An 8,246-nucleotide genomic window follows, 5' to 3' on the forward strand; every position below is an offset into this window, starting at 1 on the left:
AACTATCAAATTTCTTCTAAATCTAAAATAAATTATTTGTTTAACATCCATTTCTAATTTTCTAACTCTATACTGTTTAATACTTGCTGAACATTAGACAATAGACCTAAATTTGTCCATTTAAAAAAAAACCATTACTGTAACTATGATTTATTGCAATAATTTCTGTTTTCTTTTAATTTCAATTTTCTTAATTCAATCCATTGCATGTTTCTAGACGTCAAACATTTACACTGTCAGCTTGATGCACTGCAGTCCATTTTAGAATAATTCTGTATTTAGTTTATTTCAGGCTCTGAAGCACCACTGTCGGATTTGCTGCTACTATCGTTGTCATTATCACTACTTGCTTCTACTTCACTGCTTTCAGTGGCTGGGGGAATTCTTGGTCTCTTGGCAGGAGAATCTTCCTCTAATTCTGTTCGCAACTTACGTCGCTTATCTCCCATAAAATTTACAAGTGCAGTGTCTATTATTTCCTGCCTCTCTGCCTCTGACCATGCACTGTTGTTGCCTTTTATGAGAATGAGGCTTTTATGAGAATTGATTCTCAATTACGCATGCGTAAAGGGGGTAAAAGTTTTCTATTCGCGCGAATAAATTCGCCTAGGCCCTAGTGGAAAACGGCCTTTATAGGAACTGAATGGAGCGATGTTAGCGCAGTGCGTGACGATTTGGGGAAATCCCCTTTTTACATCGTGAGACGTGACAAACCTTGGGCCTTGGCGCCGCGGAAGGTTACATTCGTTGTCTGTTTACGACCCTTGCCAAGAGTTCTGGAAAAACTCAAATTTTGGTAGAATGATAAAATAAACTTATCTTAAACATATGTTTAATTTCCGTAGTTTGATACTAATCAATTTCAACCAATCGTTTCTCCGAACCGAATTATGTTGCATTTATTACCAGCGGAGGGAATCACCTCAGCGAGTGAACCATGCGGTTATTGATATTCGACGTGAACGTCAACACGTGGTTTAGTTGGGATATGCTTGCATTGCGCTCAAAATAACCTCCAGGTGGCGGCAGAATTGGAACAGTATTGGAACGATGTTCCAATTCATAATGAGTCTGTCAGCCAATCAGAGGCCCGCTCCATTACGTCATTGATGTTCCAATTTGGAAAATTGAAACACTTTTGGAAATCTGGGAGATCTTGTTCAGATTCATCTGCGGCAATATCTCTCGGCAAACTCTCTTGATTTTCAACGATTTCCAGACATTGCAAACTGACTTGAAGCTGATCCTGTGGTAGCTGAATTGTTCCAGAAAGTGTGCGTGCAATCCAGGTAAGAACGAAATCGATTTTAGGCAAGAAAACGGCATTTAAAGTTTGACAAAATTTTCGGCCTAGCAAAGGCTGCCAGGCCCACCTCGGCCCCGCGAGGGTGGTCAATGGCAAGGCTGGTTTGCGGCCTAGTTTTTCTGGTAATTTTAACTGTTGTAGTGCATTTTCTCAGCAGAATTGCATTTTCAATTCGTGTTTGTTATTTTTCGTAGTTACTATGTGTGCTCGGCCGGTGTATAAATTAAGTTTAGCATATTGCAGGCCTAGCCTAGCCTATTATTTAACGTGGGTCTAGTTTCGGGCCTTAAGCCTATGTTGCTGTAATGGTGCATATACTTTATTTTATTTTTTAAACAATGCTATACAGTATTTTTATACATTCAATAATAAGCTAGGCTCTAGGCCTAGATCTGAATATGTTTAAGTAATTAATCCTCTTAAGAAATAATTAAGGACCACCTGTGCAGATTGTTCCAACCCAGTATGGTGCATTCATAAGCTTGTGTAGGTTTGTCGGCGACATCAAAGATGTTATTTATTGCGGTCCCCTTTGTCCATCCATCCATCCATCCATTCATTCATTCATTAATTGACTGATAATTGTAAGGCTATTCAGTGATTTTTCTGTGTTATTTAAACAGATAGTTTGTCCTGTAGACAGATAAACAAAATTTATTAGTGGATATATTTTTTATTGATACATTTATTTATACATTTAACTTTTATATCATTACTTTATTGCAGGCGTTTAGTAATACTACTGGCTGTGTAGCTCACACGTTGGCGTTGTATGGTAACATCTTTCTTTTTTATTGCTTAGTTTAATAACACATATCTTTGCCCGTGATCTCTTTTCTTTTGGAGTTTTGCAGGTGCAGCCAACTAGGATGATGTTCAGACCAAGCTTCCAGCACTTTAAGAAGTACTTGGAGTCTTTTCCTGAAGGCAAAGAAGCCATAGCGATGAAAGAAAAAGAACGCCTCAGGAAGCGCCCAACGACAAGAGCATCGCCAGCTGCGTCCCAACCTGTCCGTTCTCCAGTTTTACAATTACGGCCTGTTGAGGAATTCACAGACGAGCAACTTCCTGTCTCTTATACACATCTAGATGTGTATAAGAGACAGGTTAAATAAAAGATCTGAACTAATAAAATGACGCCACTGTAACAATAGGAAAATCTACCTACCACCTGATGATTGAAAGCTATATGTGTTGTACAGATTTATATTCAGTCTACTTGAGGATCACATTAACTGTGAAAAACCGTGTAGTAGACGGTTGTGTTCTACTAATAAATAAATAAATATTTTGCTCTTGCAACAATTTGCAATTGAGCACTCTTTGTCGCTTCAAAGCACATTTAATTAGTTTATATATATATATATATATATATATATATCCATGTATATATATATATATATATATATCACATCTTAATATATACAAGACATGTTAATTTTAAAACCTGATCTTCAAAGAAAGAATAAGATAATGACTTACGTATTATACTTTAAAACACTCTCTGTCTTAGATATTTGCTGTGGATGTAAGGTCTTGAAATATTCAAATGGTGCAGTAAAGTAAACACTCCTGTTGGTCGTGATTTCTAATACATTCATGTAGTGTTGTGTTGATTTTAAACATCTCTTGGTCATTCATATCTACGGTACCGTATCTTGATGCAATAAAATGGTACACGTGATGCAAAATGTGGCGTGTCTCTAGTTTGAATAGGGCAACCATTGGATTGTTCCAACCCAGTATGGTGCATTCATAAGCTTGTGTAGGTTTGTCGGCGACATCAAAGATGTTATTTATTGCGGTCCCCTTCATCCATCCATCCATCCATTCATTCATTCATTAATTGACTGATAATTGTAAGGCTATTCAGTGATTTTTCTGTGTTATTTAAACAGATAGTTTGTCCTGTAGACAGATAAACAAAATTTATTAGTGGATATATTTTTTATTGATACATTTATTTATACATTTAACTTTTATATCATTACTTTATTGCAGGCGTTTACTAATACTACTGGCTGTGTAGCTCACACGTTGGCGTTGTATGGTAACATTTTTCTTTTTTATTGCTTAGTTTAATAACACATATCTTTGCCTGTGATCTCTTTTCTTTTTGAGTTTTGCAGGTGCAGCCAACTAGGATGATGTTCAGACCAAGCTTCCAGCACTTTAAGAAGTACTTGGAGTCTTTTCCTGAAGGCAAAGAAGCCATAGCGATGAAAGAAAAAGAACGCCTCAGGAAGCGCCCAACGACGCAAGCTGCGTCCCAACCTGTCCGTACTCCAGTTTTTGAAATACAGCCTGTTGAGGAATTCACAGACGAGCAACTGCTCGCTGTTATGGATGTAAAAATTGACTTTTTTTTTATTATACTGAATCTTAAATTATGCTTTTGCTTTATAAAAAAAAAATGCTTCATTAGGTAGCAAATGAGAATGACTGCTATGTTTGCCACACATGTCTACTTGTTATGTCTTGTGATGTTATATGTTTGTTTGCATATATTCGTGTAGTGGGTTAAACTTTCTGATTGTTAATAAATTATAAACTTGAGTAGAAATACATTTTTAACTGCTATCAATATTTCTAATTACTATTGTGCTTTTGCCAAAAATTCTCAATTTATTTTGTGGGACGATGATGATCATCATATCATATGTTTTAGTAGTATCTTTATTAACACATATTGTATGCATAATTCTTTTTTTTTTTTTTTTTCTGAACTGCTATCAATGCATTGAAAAACAATAGACATTACTAATATTTTTTGTAGATTTAATCATAATGCATTTTGTATCCTTTTTAATGCTATGTGTGTACATAAACAGTTGTTGTGTTGTTTTTAAGAATCCTTAATTTTTTCCCTGAAAATCCTACAGCCCAACCTGGTGCCCCTGCTGAACCTGCTACTACAGTGCCGTCGTCAGCAGCTGGCTCACGGAGCGAAGGTAAATATTTTTCCTTACGTTGATATCTAAAAATGACTAGATCGCACATTGAATAAAACTGTTTTGTTTGTGCTTTCAGGCTGCCTCGTACCGGAAGGATGGAAGCAGACCTTGCCCGTGATCGACCAGCAATGGATAGCAAAAGCCTTATTCCAGGAATCGAAGAAGGGGACCGCTGAGTTGGATTCGACAAAACTCACACAGCTTTGGTTTCACCCACCTCAACCGGGTCCGTTCTGCAAAAGCATTCCCAAGGCCGAACGCTACTTCGACCACCGTCTCCTCCTTTGGTTGCCACGCAAGACTTGGCTCATCAAGCTTGTGTGCACCCGATGCAAGAGCCGTCCACTGATATCAGCCGGCCTCTACAGACACAAGAAGTTCTGAGTACCGAGTATTGGGCGGTGTCTAAACAACCTGGAATGGGGTGTTTAAAACACCTTAATATGGGGTATGTAGTGGTCTATGTACCCTTGATGGAGGAAATGCCATCTAAACTTGGAATTGATTCTGCGGAATTGATGTCCAGTCACTGTACAACTATCAAAAAGTTTTTAATGCTGCCAAATTCAAAGAGCAACGATTTTAGTAGTGAATCATTCTCTAATTTGAATCATTCTCTATTTTAACATATAATAATATATTCTACGGTCAAATCCTTGCTCTTTGTATTTGAAGGTCCCAAGCCCTTACAAAAAAGCAGAGGGGAAACTTTTACCTCTATATAAATCAATGAATAAAAGTAAGAAAATACTGCCGTTTCCTTTCTTTATTAGCAAACTCATATTTCAACAATAACAGTGTGAATGCTTGTGTGCATTGCTTGTCAGTAAGCCTACGTATGTCTTGTTGATGAATCTACTTTATTATTTATTTCCAGTCACTTTTAATAACATCATATTAATACTGTACATGTCATTCAAGGAACAACTACAGTTTCTCTATTTTTTTCTGGCACATACAACACAGAGTTTATTTTTATTTCAAGAGCAGTAAAACACTGAGGTTGTTAACGCAGCACTTCCACTACAAGCCAGAATAGCTGGAATTAAATTTCAAACCATTTCCAACATCCCTCTACTTCATCTGAACTCGTCAAGTTTAATGCAGTATATTCTTGGATCTGGGAAGAAAATGAAGAAACAATCAGGATAACAATGAACATCGATAACTTCAATTATTACGATATCAATTCAAATATCTATATTATTAACAGCAATTTGAAAGTAGTTCATACCTGTACTTGAACAGAACTCGTCAAGTTTTCGTCGTTTCGCTTCTATAATAAATAACAATAATAATCAACATTATAAATTTATTTTATACATATCAATAACATATATTCATATACTTATAAATATATATTCATATACTTTAAATATAAAAAAAAACAAAGCTTATGGTTTTCACTACTATTTATGCCAGTTCTAGGTTTAAAAATATTTCTGTATCGTATAATGATGACATTATTGAGAGAGTTAATTCTTATAAGTATTTAGGTGTAAACTTTGATCCCCAATTAAAATGGAAAGACCATATTGACAGCCTCTCTTCAAAGATTTCAAAACGAATTGGAATAATTCGTCGTGTGAAATACTACCCTCCATCACACACTCTCAATATGTTGGCAAATGCACAAATTATCCCCTTATTTGATTATTGTTGTTGTGTATGGTCTAATTGTAAAGTTGAATTTTCAGACTCTCTTCAAGTTTTATTAAATAGATTAGGTAGAATATTATTATCAGTTGATATCAAGACTCCTGCTTATACACATCTAGATGTGGATAAGAGACAGCTGTACAACTATCAAAAAGTTTTTAATGCTGCCAAATTCAAAGAGCAACGATTTTAGTAGGTAGTGAATCATTCTCTAATTTGAATCATTCTCTAATTTAACATATAATAATATATTCTACGGTCAAATCCTTGCTCTTTGTATTTGAAGGTCCCAAGCCCTTACAAAAAAGCAGAGGGGAAACTTTTGCCTCTATATAAATCAATGAATAAAAGTAAGAAAATACTGTCGTTTCCTTTCTTTATTAGCAAACTCATATTTCAACAATAACAGTGTGAATGCTTGTGTGCATTGCTTGTCAGTAAGCCTACGTATGTCTTGTTGATGAATCTACTTTATTATTTATTTCCAGTCACTTTTAATAACATCATATTAATACTGTACATGTCATTCAAGGAACAACTACAGTTTCTCTATTTTTTTCTGGCACATACAACACAGAGTTTATTTTTATTTCAAGAGCAGTAAAACACGGAGGTTGTTAACGCAGCACTTCCACTACAAGCCAGAATAGCTGGAATTAAATTTCAAACCATTTCCAACATCCCTCTACTTCATCTGAACTCGTCAAGTTTATTGCAGTATATTCTTGGATCTTGGAAGAAAATGAAGAAACAATCAGAATAACAATGAACATCGATAACTTCAATTATTACGATATCAATTCAAATATCTATATTATTAACAGCAATTTGAAATTAGTTCATACCTGTATTTGAACAGAACTCGTCAAGTTTTCGTCGTTTCGCTTCTATAATAAATAACAATAATAATCAACATTATAAATTTATTTTATACATATCAATAACATATATTCATATACTTATAAATATATATTCATATACTTTAAATATAAAAAAAAAAACAAAGCTTATGGTTTTCACTACTATTTATGCCAGTTCTAGGTTAAAAAATATTTCTGTATCGTATAATGATGACATTATTGAGAGAGTTAATTCTTATAAGTATTTAGGTGTAAACTTTGATCCCCAATTAAACTGGAAAGACCATATTGACAGCCTCTCTTCAAAGATTTCAAAACGAATTGGAATAATTCGTCGTGTGAAATACTACCCTCCATCACACACTCTCAATATGTTGGCAAATGCACAAGTTATCCCCTTATTTGATTATTGTTGTTGTGTATGGTCTAATTGTAAAGTTGAATTTTCAGACTCTCTTCAAGTTTTATTAAATAGATTAGGTAGAATATTATTATCAGTTGATATCAAGACTCCTGCTAGTAATATTTTAAATTCCCTTGGATGGAGGTGACTCAATAATAAATGGAATGAAAACAAATTTATTTATACTGAAGAAAGCCATAATCAATGTACACGAAGTCAAAGTAATAATAATTTAGTAGTACCTAAATGGAATACTTCACAAGGTAAAAGAACATTTAATTACAGATCAACCAAATTATGGAATTCTCTACCTAATAATATGAAAACTGACCTCCAAGATATGACAATTTCCACATTCAAACAAATTATTTTAAACTTTATTTAATTATTAAATTCATAAAATTTATTAAATCTTCTTTTACCTTAAAATTAAGTTTACATTGAAATATTTTTGATTATATTACTTTCCTTAAGTTCACTCCTGCTTTTTCAATTAGTGCATGCATATCTATTGCAGATTTTGTAATTAATTCTGTAATTCCAAATGTAAAATTTAAAGATAAACTCTTATATTACATTTATTAAGTTACTTTTATTGATGTATATTTTACTTTTGTTCTGTATAACAATACATACTTAAATTCTACAATGAAAATTTCTTGTTTTACATTTATTAGTTAAGTTATGTTTGAAAATTTTTATTTTTGTGTGTCGAACTGAACCACTTTGGAAACCAGTGTATTGTATTGAAAGTGTATTTCAGAATAAAGAAAGAATAAATAAATATACATATTAAAATACGTTCTATACACATGCATATATAAGTACTTTCATTAGCATTAAATGCGCATACAGACAAAAGTCAATATTCAAGATTATTTTTGTGCAATATATTACATATTTAATTATATATAATAGTCTTTGATATATTATTCTTATACACTTGCGCTCTATTGCCGAATTTACCTTTGAATATCATATGCTGTCTCTTATACACATCTAGATGTGTATAAGAGACAGTCATTGTACAGTTCAAGCTTCCAGGACTTGCTGAAGCCGGGAAA

General features: G+C 33.7%; 2 long non-coding RNA genes across 2 annotated transcripts; both read right to left on the minus strand.

The window, feature by feature from the left end:
• Nucleotides 1-5,014: 5,014 nt before the first annotated feature.
• On the minus strand, nucleotides 5,015-5,749 carry LOC117115589. Its single transcript, XR_004446576.1, has 2 exons — nucleotides 5,495-5,749; nucleotides 5,015-5,380 (listed from the first exon to the last, which is right to left on the minus strand). It is a non-coding gene; the product is annotated as an uncharacterized LOC117115589 (long non-coding RNA).
• Nucleotides 5,750-6,281: 532 nt separating this feature from the next.
• Nucleotides 6,282-7,675, minus strand: LOC117115590. The gene is made up of 2 exons (XR_004446577.1): nucleotides 6,765-7,675; nucleotides 6,282-6,650 (listed from the first exon to the last, which is right to left on the minus strand). It is a non-coding gene; the product is annotated as an uncharacterized LOC117115590 (long non-coding RNA).
• Nucleotides 7,676-8,246: the final 571 nt, after the last annotated feature.

This window comes from Anneissia japonica, unplaced genomic scaffold (genome assembly GCF_011630105.1).
Source record: "Anneissia japonica isolate Jap-2015-1 unplaced genomic scaffold, ASM1163010v1 scaffold284698_len23062_cov125, whole genome shotgun sequence".
Lineage (NCBI taxonomy): Eukaryota > Metazoa > Echinodermata > Crinoidea > Comatulida > Comatulidae > Anneissia > Anneissia japonica.